The sequence below is a fragment of the Schistocerca gregaria genome, chromosome 1 (genome assembly GCF_023897955.1).
Source record: "Schistocerca gregaria isolate iqSchGreg1 chromosome 1, iqSchGreg1.2, whole genome shotgun sequence".
Classification (NCBI taxonomy): Eukaryota; Metazoa; Arthropoda; class Insecta; order Orthoptera; family Acrididae; genus Schistocerca; species Schistocerca gregaria.
This window is the reverse complement of record NC_064920.1, coordinates 405811784-405825589: the sequence shown is the minus strand read 5'-3', so window position 1 is coordinate 405825589 and position 13806 is coordinate 405811784.

Below are 13806 nucleotides of genomic sequence, written 5' to 3'. Positions count from 1 at the left end.
GGCCCTTTGTTCCATATAAAAATAAATTAACAATAAATATCAAGAAGCTTGCGTTTTCTCGCGTCTGTTTTTAAACAGAGTTATGAGGCGATCACTGGCACTATGCACTCGTGTTCGCCTATATCCCGTCTGATCTCCCTCCAAAGAATGCCGTGGTCGACATGCGTTTTCAGATTCTTTTAGAATAGCTCCCACACCTCGGTGGAAACACATGCATGAGCCTTTGGACCGGCGATCATATCGAAAACTCCCCGTCACGCTGTTGAATTAACGATTTTGTGGCCACGCGATAAAGGTGACTATCATTTAACATGAGGAAACACAGCATCAATATCGCCGCCATGGACTACTTTCTACGCGGTTCATGTAACACGTTTCATGCTGAGAAAGTAGATCCAAAAATTTTCTCATTATTCTTGCATTCTCCAGTCACATTAACGTGACAATGTGTGAAAGTCCTGAAAAATATCCTTTGCAGCTCAGACCGGTGCGAAATTTGCAGGAAGAAAATCACTGGTTCCTGGAAGACTCCAATGCGGTGGCCAGCGAGTAGGGTATCTAAGGCAGGTATTACACTAACAAATTTCTTTGTCAAAGATTTGATCAAAGATGTGATCAAATATTCCGTTAAATATATTTGACAAAGATTTTTGACGAAGCGCTAGAAGGGGTATTACACTGTCATCATATTTTTCGTCAAACTTCAAAATGGTTGACAACAACAACTAGTTATTAACCGCAGCGGTTGCATGTATCACAATTGCACTGTGTGCATATGCGGAAGAGAAGCGGAGGAAAAAAAGGAAACAAACCTGGGTAAAGTCGTGGGTTTTACGACGACGCGATAAAAGCATTCAACAAAACTTGTTACGTGAGCTTATAGTGGAGGGCGTCAAGTCGTACATCAATTACTTAAGAATGGATGAGCATACGTTTCTGTATGTGCTCAATGAAGTGTATCCTCATATCACAAAGCACAATACTCACTTAAGAACTGCTACATCTGCAGAAGAGAGGCTCACTGTAACACTCCGATTCCTTGCTACAGGAGAGTTGTAAAGCGCCTCATCAACTTCATACATCTCTATTAATTTTGTAGTTGACGGCACACACCAACAGTATTTACCTGCAATGTTTATAAAAAACACTACAGACGACGGAATGCAGTCATGCTAGCGCTCCATGTGGTAACATGTCACAATGCAGTGAACAGAAGATAAGCGACTTCTTTGATCAAATCTACAACGAGGCCCTAGATTTGATCAAATATTGGACGACATTTGACAAAGTTCCCTATTACACCATCAAATATCTTGGACAAAGATATTGGACAAAGATATTTAACAAAAAATTTTGATAGTGTAATACCGGCCTTAGACGAGAATCCATGGTGCGAGTAGCCCGAGGTGGTCGCGTAGTTTCTCGACGATTCGGGGAGTCTGGTTTGCCAGTGTAGTACGGTAAACTCATATTGGAGCCCTTCGAACCGTGCGCTGTATGACAAGTTGCATTGTCCTGCTGGCAAATGCCATATTGCAGAGGGAAAGCAAACTGCGTATAGGGGTGGATGTGATCCCCGATCCGTTGTGCTTTCCATGGTGACTGGATCACACAGAGATTGCTATGGAAACATTGCTCATCCCATAACGCTCCCTCCTGCAACCTGGAACCTTCCGAAGACTGCTGCAGGGTGTTTGCTTTCGAGTGATTCACATCGATGGAGCACAAAACGTGATTCATCTGGATAGGCCACCTGTCGTCTCAGCACATGCACATTCACCCGTCCACATTTCCGTAGCTGTCTTTCACCTCTCTCATCTATGGCCTGTGGTGCACCACAACTTCCTCAGTGCCGGTTTCGCTTTGTGCCATTCTGACATGCACGGTATGCTTTTACCACTGCGGCACGCGAACCTTTATAAACTCATCCATTCGGAAATGCCTACACTCTTGGCTCGAAAGCAAATGTAGTTTTCGAGAAAAGAGTGTAAGCTTTTCCGAATGGCTGAGTTTGTAAAAGTTCGGTCATATCGAATGCTCCCCGTCAGATAAACTGCTCCATTTCCGCATTATCACAACGACTGCACTGCAATTTGCGCCCCCCTGACACACTCTATACAGTCTGTTACAAAAAGGTACGGCCAAACTTTCAGGAAACATTCCTCACACACATGGAAAGAAAATATGTTACGTGGACATGTGTCCGGAAACGCTTACTTTCCATGTTAGAGCTCATTTTATTACTTCTCTTCAAATCACATTAATCATGGAATGGAAAAACATAGCAACAGAACGTACCAGTGTGACTTTAAACACTTTGTTACAGGAAATGTTCAAAATGTCCTCCGCTAGCGAGGATACATGCATCCACCCTCCGTCGCATGGAATCCCTGATGCGCTGATGCAGCCCTGGAGAATGGCGTATTGTATCACAGCCGTCCACAATATGAGCACCAAGAGCCTCTACATTTGGTACCGGGGTTGCGTAGACAAGAGCTTTCAAATGCCCCCATAAATGAAAGTCAAGAGGGTTGAGGTCAGGAGAGCGTGGAGGCCAAGGAATTGGTCCGCCTCTACCAATCCATTGCATGAACCACATGTTGTATCGTACTTGTAAGGGCACATGTTCTAGCAGCACAGGTAGAGTATCCCGTATGAAATCATGATAAAGTGCTCCATTGAGCGTAGGTGGAAGAACATGGGGCCCAATAAAGACATCACCAACAATGCCTGCCCAAACTTTCACAGAAAATCTGTGTTGATGATGTAATTGCACAATTGCGTGCGGTTTCTCGTCAGTCCACACATGTTGATTGTGAAAATTCTCAATTTGACCACGTTGGAATGAAGCCTCATCCGTAAAGAGAACATTTGCACTGAAATGAGGATTGACACATTGTGGGATGAACCATTCGCAGAATTGTACCCGTGGAGGCCAATCAGCTGCTGATAGTGCCTGTACACGCTGTACATAGTACGGAAACAACTGGTTCTCCCGTAGCACTCACGATACAGTGACGTGGTCAACGTTACAGCAGCAACTTCTCTGGCGCTGACGTTAGGATTATCGTCAACTGCACGAAGAATTGCCTCGTCCATTGCAGGTGTCCTCGTCGTTCTAGGTCTTTCGCAGTCGCGAGTCATAGGCTGGAATGTTCCGTGCTCCCTAAGACGCCTATCAATTATTTCGAATGTCTTCCTGCCGGGACACCTTCGTTCTGGAAATCCGTCTCGATACAAACGTACCGCGCCACGGCTATTTCCCAGTGCTAATCCATACATCAAATGGGCATCTGCCAACTCCGCATTTGTAAACATTGCACTGACTGCAAAACCACGTTCGTGATGAACACTAACCTGTTGATGCTACATACTGATGTGCTTGATGCTAATAATGTAGAGAGATGAGTCGCATGTCAACACAAGCACCGAAGTCAACATTACCTTCCTTCAATTGGGCCAACTGGCGGTGAATCGAGGAAGTACAGTACATACTGAAGAAACTAAAATGAGCTCTTGCATCGAAATTATGCGTTTCCGGACACATGTCCACATAACATCTTTTCTTTATTTGTATGTGAGGAATGTTTCCTGAAGGTTTGGCCGTACCTTTTTGTAACACCCTGTATATCCTCCTTTCCTAGTGCTGCCATCAGCCGTCTGTGAGTGGTTACTGCACGTTGACGTCGAACATAGGCGGTGGTCCCATTACTGTTAAAGGAACGCGCACTTATGAGTGTTCAAGTAGAGAAAAGAGTTCTCAAAAAAAAGTTCTTAAATTTGACACGGAATAGTTGTAAGTTGCGTCAGCACTTTCCACCAAGAGTAGCTGTACGTATCAGAAATCTTTCTCTGAAAATCATATATATTTGCAACTTTACAAGCTAAAAATGATTTGTGCTTAATGACATTTCGAGGACATTAGGAATTCAGCAGTAACCATATTTATAATTGACTGCTGTACAATTAGATGCCGGAATTTGAGTCTGAAGCCAACCGTTCTTCTCGTGAGACCTGACTGACTGAAACATATGAGTGTTCAATTATTTTCAGAGTTGCCTGTTGTCGCAACATTCACTTGGAAAGTCCGAAATGACTGATCAGAATTCCACACCCGTCCACCTAACCGCACTTGCGAAACCTGAGGGCAGACAGCCCACTTACATCCCAGAGTCCTGCAGCCGATTCCCAGATTCCGTGAGAAACAACCGAACAATAGAGGTAATTCAGAAGAGCAGAGGCAACATGCGATTTTCTGTTATCTTCACGAAGGACAGCGTCACAAAGATCTCAAAGAAAGGACACTTCCCCCAGCCGTAATACTTCACTGCATCATTCTCAACAGAATCGACAACGTGCGCATGTGATTGATCGGTCAACGCTTGCGTCGCTGACTATTAAAAAGGTAAAGCCAGGAAGGATACCAAAATATTTTACTTATTGTGTATATTCAATATAGTAGAAAGACTATAATACAAATTTTGTAGATGGTTTGGGGATACAGAGTGCGAAACTGCGTGTGTGCGGAATAATCCTGCAATTGAGCTGTTCGTAACTCTCTCTCCGCCCTACATTCCTATCCATGAGGGGTCCTATACCTGTTATGTCATTTCCTGCAGCAATTGACATTACCTCGCAGAAATTCTTATCTTATTTCCATTTTACTTCATTGGGCCCTAGTACATCTAGGCTGTACTTTTTACATTTCCCTCTCCAGATTTTCTACATCCCCTACCACATCCACACTTCTGGCATTGCTTCTTTAAAAAGTAATATTCCTGTAAAATGATAGTGTAAAACGTTTCTCATGGGTTTCTCTACACATTCTCTCTTAACATCCTTCACGATACGGCGGGTACAACAGCAATATACTCAATAGCGGTAGGCGTTTTGAACGGATGAGGTAGCTGTGAGAGTCTATACAGATTATGCGAAGTGACTTGCTACCCTTCTCGTTCATCGTACGTAGCTGGAGCAACGAAGGGTATCTAGAGAATGGAGAATAGCGCTGCAATCCGGTTTTCGAGAATACCCATAGGAATGATGTGTGTGATTGTACGGCTGTATCACTATCCCGACTCTGTTGTAGAATTATGAAACATGCTGTATACGCAGCAACTATGACATTTATGGAGAAGGGCAAACGTCGTTTATGAAAAGCAACGTGGATCCGTCAACAGAATGTTGTGACACGCAGCTCCCATCTATCGACCATGAGATCCACTGCACCGTACACATCGACCCCCAGGTTGTCGCCATTTCCCTTTCCTTTATGGAGGCATACTGATTCCAGTATGTATTTTCGCTCTGCAGCGGAGCGTGCGCTGATTTGAAACCTCTCGGCACATTAAAATTTTGTCCGTACCGGGCCTCTAACCAGTGTAGCTGCTCTACGGATTGAGCTACCCAAGCACGACCCATGGTTGATGCGTGCTTCCTTCTGAAAGACAGAAGTCCCAGGTTCGAATCCCTGACCGTACAAAGGAACAAATAAGTGTTTGGCTTCAAGATTTCCACATACACAGAACTCAACACGTTGCCATTGCTCCAAACGGAACAAAATCGGCAGATGTAAAGATAATTTCGGAAGCACCCCAATGGAGAAAACAGGCCTGTTAGTGTTTTTAAAATTTACGAAGGATCTACACTCCTGGAATTTGAAACAAGAACACCGTGAATTCATTGTCCCAGGAAGGGGAAACTTTATTAACACATTCCTGGGGTCAGATACATCACATGATCACACTGACAGAACCACAGGCACATAGACACAGGCAACAGAGCATGCACAATGTCGGCACTAGTACAGCGTATATCCACCTTTCGCAGCAATGCAGGCTGCTATTCTCCCATGGAGAGGATCGTAGAGATTCTGGATGTAGTCCTGTGGAACGGCTTGCCATGCCATTTCCGCCTGGCGCCTCAATTGGACCAGCGTTCGTGCTGGACGTGTAGACCGCGGGAGACGACGCTTCATCCAGTCCCAAACATGCTCAATGGGGGACAGATCCGGAGATCTTGCTGGCCAGGGTAGTTGACTTACACCTTCTAGAGCACGTTGGGTGGCACGGGATACATGCGGACGTGCATTGTTCTGTTGGAACAGCAAGTTCCCTTGCCGGTCTAGGAATGGTAGAACGATGGGTTCGATGACGGTTTGGATGTACCGTGCACTATTCAGTGTCCCCTCGACGATCACCAGAGGTGTACGGCCAGTGTAGGAGATCGCTCCCCACACCATGATGCCGGGTGTTGGCCCTGTGTGCCTCGGTCGTATGCACTCCTGATTGTGGCGCTCACCTGCACGGCGCCAAACACGCATACGACCATCATTGGCACCAAGGCAGAAGCGACTCTCATCGCTGAAGACGACACGTCTCCATTCGTCCCTCCATTCACGCCTGTCGCGACACCACTGGAGGCGGGCTGCGCGATGTTGGGGCGTGAGCTGAAGATGGCCTAACGGTGTGCGGGACCGAAGCCCAGCTTCATGGAGATGGTTGCGAATAGTCCTCGCCGATACCCCAGGAGCAACAGTGTCCCTAATTTGCTGGGAAGTGGCGGTGCGGTCCCCTACGGCACTGCGTAGGATCCTACGGTCTTGGCGTGCATCCGTGCGTCGCTGCGGTCCGGTCCCAGGTCGAGTGGCTCATGCACCTTCCGCCGACCACTGGCGACAACATCGATGTACTGTGGAGACCTCACGCCCCACGTGTTGAGCAATTCGGCGGTACGGCCACCCGGCCTCCCGCATGCCCACTATACGCCCTCGCTCAAAGTCCGTCAAATGCACATACGGTTCACGTCCACGCTGTCGCGGCATGCTACCAGTGTTAAAGACTGCGATGGAGCTCCGTATGCCACGGCAAACTGGCTGACACTGACGGCGGCGGTGCACAAATGCAGCGCAGCTAGCGCCATTCGACGGCCAACACCGCGGTTCCTGGTGTGTCCGCTGTGCCGTGCGTGTGATCATTGCTTGTACAGCCCTCTCGCAGTGTCCAGAGCAAGTATGGTAGGTCTGACACACCGGTGTCAATGTGTTCTTTTTTCCATTTCCAAGGAGTGTAGTAGATAACGTCTGTACTGCCATTCATGAACAGCAATCCAGGGGGTGTTTTCCAACAGGGTAACGCTCTCACACATACTGCTGTTGTAGCTTTACGTGGAGCATCGACATGATGCCTTAGCCTGCTCGATCACCAGATCTGTTTTCAATAGAGCACATATGGGACATCGTCAGAGGACAACTCCAGTAGTATCAACAAACAGCATTACCACCCTTGTATTGAACGACCAACAGACATGGCACTCCATTCGACATCTATACAACATAACGCATGCACTTTTGCATGCTTGCATTCAACGTTCTGGTGGCTACACCGGTTATTGACGTAACAGCATATCACACATGCAATGGCTTATCTTGCGCGTACGCTAACTTGCGAGCTTGAATGTGTTAACTATACAAATGTATTTCCGAAATTTCATAATTATCCATTAATTTTTTTATGTCAGTATAGTTGCACATGGCCATTTCAGAAGCTAAAATCCCAAGCCCCCTAGCGCCAGATGGCTGGAAATATATTACTATGAAGAATAAAGTTGTAGCATGTTATTAACATTTGTTTTATATAAAAAGCTGTAACAGCTTTCGTACAAGAAACTGCAGGCCATTGATGCGACAGTTAGTTTTCACTTATGGGTAAAAATAAAATTCCACATCTATTGAAACTTGAAGAACGAACTACAGACGATGACTCACGAAATAAAAAAGACAAATAATCCAGATTCCCATGCTTTAACATCCTTTTGCGTATATTTGGTAAGGGGAAGACATGCCATGGGGGAGCAGAATTTTCGACTCCACCTGCAGCGTGCGTGCTCGCCCATGTACAAGTGTTGGTGTTATGTGTGTGTGTGTGTGTGTGTCTCTCTCTCTCTCTCTCTCTGTGTGTGTGTGTGTGTGTGTGTGTGTCTTCGTTTGCATCTTCTTAGATGTCTGTAGGAACCTCTCGGGAGGAGCAGCGTGGTAAGCTTGCCGTGTATTTTCGCCTTTGTGAAATCCATTCGTCTCTCCTCGCCGCCTGACAGCTTGTTAGGTAATTCGTGCTCGCCTAATGAGGAGGAACGCCAGCCGCGGCACGTCTCCTCTCTTCCGTTTACGGTTCACAGCGCACAGCTGCTTTTGGAGTTCCAGGCGCAGTTGGGTTTCCTACTAGGCTGTACCATAAGCCTTTGTTTACAGCGACAATGTTTCTTCTGCTACAGAACGATGTAATTTTATCAATGTTTTCATTCTTTTGCTCAAAGACACAAAAAATTTATTATTGTAGAGTACTGAAATTTCAGGAATACATTTGTCTAGTTAACACATTCAAGTGATTAACATTGCAAAATCATAGTTTAATGTAAAGGCGAGATCAGTCATTGCAAATGTGAAATTCTGGTAGATTAATAAACACCGGTGTAATCGCCAGAAAGTTGGAATTTATTGTGTTGTACAGATGCCGGATGCCAATTGGTGGGATAGAGTTCCATGCCTGTTGCACTTGGCCGATCAGGGACAGTTAATGCTGTTCGTGGATGACACTTGTATTGTCGTCGGATAATTTCCCATATGTGTTCGATTGGAGACAGATCTGGCAATCTGGCATGACAGGGCAACATGACGACACTTTTAGAGCAAGTTGGGTTACTACGTCGGTATGTGGGCGGGCGTTATTCTGTTGGAAAACACACTTTGGAGTGCTGTTCATGAATGACAGTACAACAGGCTGAATCACCAGACCGTCGAACAAATTTGATTCCAGGGAGTATGAAATAACCACAGGAATGTCCTCGCTATCATGCGAAATCGAACCCAAGGCCGTAGCTTCAGGTGTAGGTCCAGAGTTTCTGTCACGCAGACAGGTTGTTTCCAGGCCCTCAACTGTCCTCCTTCTAAACGACAAACGTCCATCAGCGGCAACGAGACAGAACCCGCTTTCATCAGAAAAACGCAACAGACCTCCATCCTGTCCTCCAATGAGCCCTCGTTTGACACCACTGACATCGCAGATGGCGGTGGTTTGGGATCAGTGGAATACAAGCTGTCGGGTGTCTGGCTTCGAGCTGTTCTTTAAGTAAGCGATTTGTAGTCGCTCTGGTGCTAACTACTGCGAAAATTACTGCTGCAGATAAGGTACGATGCGACAGAGCCATATGCCAAACACGATGGTAGTGCCACGTGGTCGTCCGGAGCACGCTCTTCTTGCGACTGTACGTTCTCGTGATCACCGCTGCCAGCAGTCATGTACAGTTGGCTACACTGCTGCAAAGTCTTTCTGCAGTATGGCAGAAGGAACATTCACCTTCTCCTGGCCCTATGATGCGACGTCGTTCACTGTCAGCGACCTGTTGATAATGGCGTCTTCGTAGCCTTAAAGGCATTCTTGACTAATATTGCCTCATCCCGCCCAGTCTCAAAAGTACAGCGTGTGTTTAAAACAACCCTGAATTGCATCCTGGTAGTGGCGCTACTAAAACCACTATTGTACAACTGGCGCGCAATTTGGTATAAAAATATGTCTACCGACTTCCACTTATGTTACATAACTCCTTGCTGTTGCGAGTTTTGGATCAAATGGCTCTGAGCACTATGGGACTTCACATCTTAAGTCATCAATCCCCTAGAACTTAGAACTACTTAAATCTAACTAACCTAAGGACATCACACACATCCATGCCCGAGGCAGGATTCGAACCTGCGACCGTAGCGGTCGCGCGGTTCAAAACTGAAGCGCCTAGAACGTTGCAAGTTTTCAGTATATTTTCCTGGCAGCTGTATTTCAACAGAGCGTCACCTTTCAGTAGGATTTCGATACTGGAAATACAGGGCTCTTCTAAACTATGGAAACACGACCAGAAATTCATGTTTGAAAGTAAATGCAGATGCTAACCAAGCCCGCAGGTTGCGCTGTTGTACGAGGCTGAGTCAAATGAAGACCTTAAAATTGTAATAACAAATCGAAATTTCACACCGATATCCTGTAAGTTGGTAAGCGTGCTACAAACAGCGTGCAGAATGGCCTGTAGGTGGCAACATAATGTAGATGCACACATAGCGTCGCAGTGACAGTATAAAGGTGGCCGCCCCACTTGCGACTTGCACCAGGGAAGAACCGCGTTCTGTTATTTGGTTTTTGCGTAGTGAAGGTGTGAAACCTGTTGAAATTCATCGACGAATGAAGGTTCAGTACGGTGATGCATGTTTGTCACAGCAGCAACTCTATGAATGGAGTAGGAAGTTCGCAAAGATGCGCCTCGTCCAGTCAGGCACAACGAGTTGTGACTACACAGAACATTGCAGCAGTTGAAGCCATAGTGAAGGAAAACTGCCCAGTGCCACTGAATGACATGGCAGCCTGTTTACCTATTACTCATGGGTCAGCACACCACATTGTGCATGATTTGCTCCAATTTCACAAAGTGTCTGCAAGATGGGTGCCACGGCAGCTGACTCCTGAAATGAGAGAACGACGTGTTGATATTTGTGAATAACTTCTTCGGTGCTTTGAACGAGAAGGTGATGGCTTCCTTGCAAGAATCGTTACTGGAGACGAAACCTGGGTTCACTTCTACCAACCGGAAACGAAGAGAGCTAACAAGCAATGGCGCTGTTTCTCGTCACCAAAACCAAAGAAGTTTCGCACAGAACCATCAGCAGGGAAGCTTATGCTGACTCTCTTTTGGGACGAAAAAGGCGTCATTTTGTAGCATTACGTGCCTAGAGTGATCACTGTCACCAGTGCATCATAGACAGATCTCCTAAAAAACCATCTGCGCCTGCAATCAAATCAAAGCAACGTGGTTTGCTGTCGGCAGGTATCCTTTCGCAACATGACAATGCAAGGTCCCACACTGCCCGTGCAACAATCACAGACCAGCATTCTGAGTGTCTTCCGCATCCACCATACTCACCAGACCTTGCCCCAAGTGATTTCCATCTGTTTGGACCACTCAAAGTCGCAATGGGAGGAGAGAAGTTCCGTTCTGATGAAGAGGTACGCCACGCGGTGCATGAGTGGTTGCGCAGACTAACAAAAGAATTTTTTTCTAAAGGAATTTATGCACTTTGTAAGCGCTGGAGAACTTGCACTAAGCGTGGGGGAGATTATTTTGAAAAGTGATACAACTTTGTACCACTTCTGCACAATAAATAACATTTTAAAAAAATTTAAGTTTTTCATTTGACTCACCTTCTTATTTGACCTCGAACAGCGCCTAAGTCCGCAGCTCGTGGTCGTGCGGTAGCGTTCTCGCTTCCCGCGCGCGGGTTCCCGGGTTCGATTCCCGGCGAGGTCAGAGATTTTCTCTGCCTTGTGATGACTGGGTGTTGTGTGCTGTCCTTAGGTTAGTTAGGTTTAAGTAGGTCTAAGTTCTAGGGGACTGATGACCATAGATGTTAAGTCCCATAGTGCCCAGAGCCAGCACCTCAGTACGTTGAAATTATTAGGCGTTGTCAGAACATGGTTCTGTGCGTTTGTGGGAGCACTGTGTTGTAGGTAAGTGAACTGAAATGTGGGCGAATTGTCAATGATTGTATGGTAGGTTCTTTCATACGCAATCAGAGAAAATGGAAAAACATTACACAACAAGATACAATGGGGACGAAAGTGTGTGATGAATGATCGCCAACGAAGACGACTGTAACGAATAATAAGAGGACAACAGCTGCAAAGGTCACTGCAAAACTTCATTGTCGCTCTCGCGAACACGGCAAGCACCAAAAAACCACGAGGGGAGCTCCAAGAGCGGAACTGCAGGGCGAGCTAGAATTTCGGAATCTCTCACCACTGCTGTGAGTGCCTGTAACGGGAAAACGTGGGGCCGAAGCCATAAAACCAAGACCATGAAGCAATGTAAGAAATTCATTTGCTCCCAAGAGTCTTGCTTCACTCTTCTTTCGTTTGTTTAGCTCTTGTTTCAACTTCTGGCCAAGTTCACGTCCAAAGAGTGTAACGTGGTAGGTGCATATCGTGGCATTACTGCCAAGGATTGTGTCGGTATTTTGGCTGGTTAGGTCCACCCCCTCTACCATGATAAATCGCGGAAAGAGGCATCCACATAATACCGAAGGCAACGAGGGCAGATAATTGAGAAAATTATGGCGCAAGCCGCTTACCAGCTCATGCATCCAAGTTAATGACAAGAATAATGTATAGAAGAATACATAGGAAAATTGAGAATTTGTTACATGTGAACAGTTTGGCTTTAGTGTAGGTAAAAGCAGCAGAGACAGTTCTGACTTTGCACTTCATAAAACAAGGAAGAATAAAGAGCAGTCTTTTTCCTATTCAGTCTACGCATCGAAGAAGAAGGGACAATCAATAGCACAAGTGATAAGAGAACTTGGAATAACTACAAGAAGCTGTAACGGGTAAGAACTGTAGAGGAAGACTGGGACTGGAATACATATAACAAACAATTCAGGACATAGGACTGAGATAAAGAGGTTGGCACGGGAGAGGAACTCGTGGAGATCCGCATCAAACCGGTCAGAAGATTGATGAACCGAAAAAAAAGAGCTACCTCAATCTCTTGTTTGTACTTATTGTCACTTAGGTCACAAATTTTCCTGTCTGTAGCTCTAGATGTGAATGGTTTTGGATAAGTAATAGGAAAAGAGTGGTATGGAGAGAGAGAGAGAGAGAGAGAGAGAGAGAGAGAGAGAGAGAGAGAGAGAGAGAGAGAGTTAAGAAAACCGTGAACAAAAGGCCTTACACTCCAAAAAATGAGCTCTCTGAGTGTGGCATGTGTTTACACCGCAGTAGGCATGTCACTAGACTACCGCAACGCATAGAAATGCAGCTTCGGTATGCACGGTAGCGGCAGCAGCAGCGCCAGAGGGGACTGTGAAAGTGGGCAGTGTGACGATATGCGAGCCCGCGCCATCGGTCAGCCGTGGGGGAAGATGCTCCAAGCTGCTCTCCTGCTCATAAATCCCCCCGTCAGCCTTTAACAAACAGCCGTCCCGGCGTCCATACAAACAGGCTTGTATTGCAGATACGCCCCCACACTCCAGCGCCCGCCCAGAGCGTAAGGAATAGCAGTTGGGAAGGTGAAGCATGGGCTGCGATATGCCGCGTCTTCTGCAGCACAATGCTGGACTATCTCTCCGTACTCGATGCTTAATTGCCATCAGTTACCGGAAATGCAATGCCGCATGTAAATTTTCCTACACAGCTGGAACTGTATTTTAATGTTCTTAGTTTCTACCTGTCCATTAAACTTGAGGAAACAGCGCAGTTATTTTTGTTTCGTCCATTGTTATATGTTTCTTATTCTTGAAGTGTAGTGTAACTGACCCTACGACCCTCTATCACTCAGTGGCTTTCTGGTATCCCCGAATATACAGAAAGTGTTCCTAAGAACTCTTAATTTACTGCCGTATGGCCATTTATTTAAAAATGACCTAGCATAGAGCAGTTATCCATATCAAATTCAACGCGATAGAAAAACCACAAACCCCTGAATATATACTATAACAGTACCGCCTAGAAGAACAAGTTAACCAATTAAATGAATACTGCAGATTTGTTGTTGTTGTTGTTGTCTTCAGTCCTGAGACTGGCTTGATGCAGCTTTCCATGCTATTCTATCCTGTGCAAGTTTCTTCATCTCCCAGTACCTACTGCAGCCTACATCCTTCTGAATCTGCTTAGTGTATTCATCTCTTTGTCTCCCTCTACGATTTTTACCCTCCACGCTGCCCTCCAATGCTAAATATGTGATCCCTTGATGCCTCAGAACATTTCCTACCAA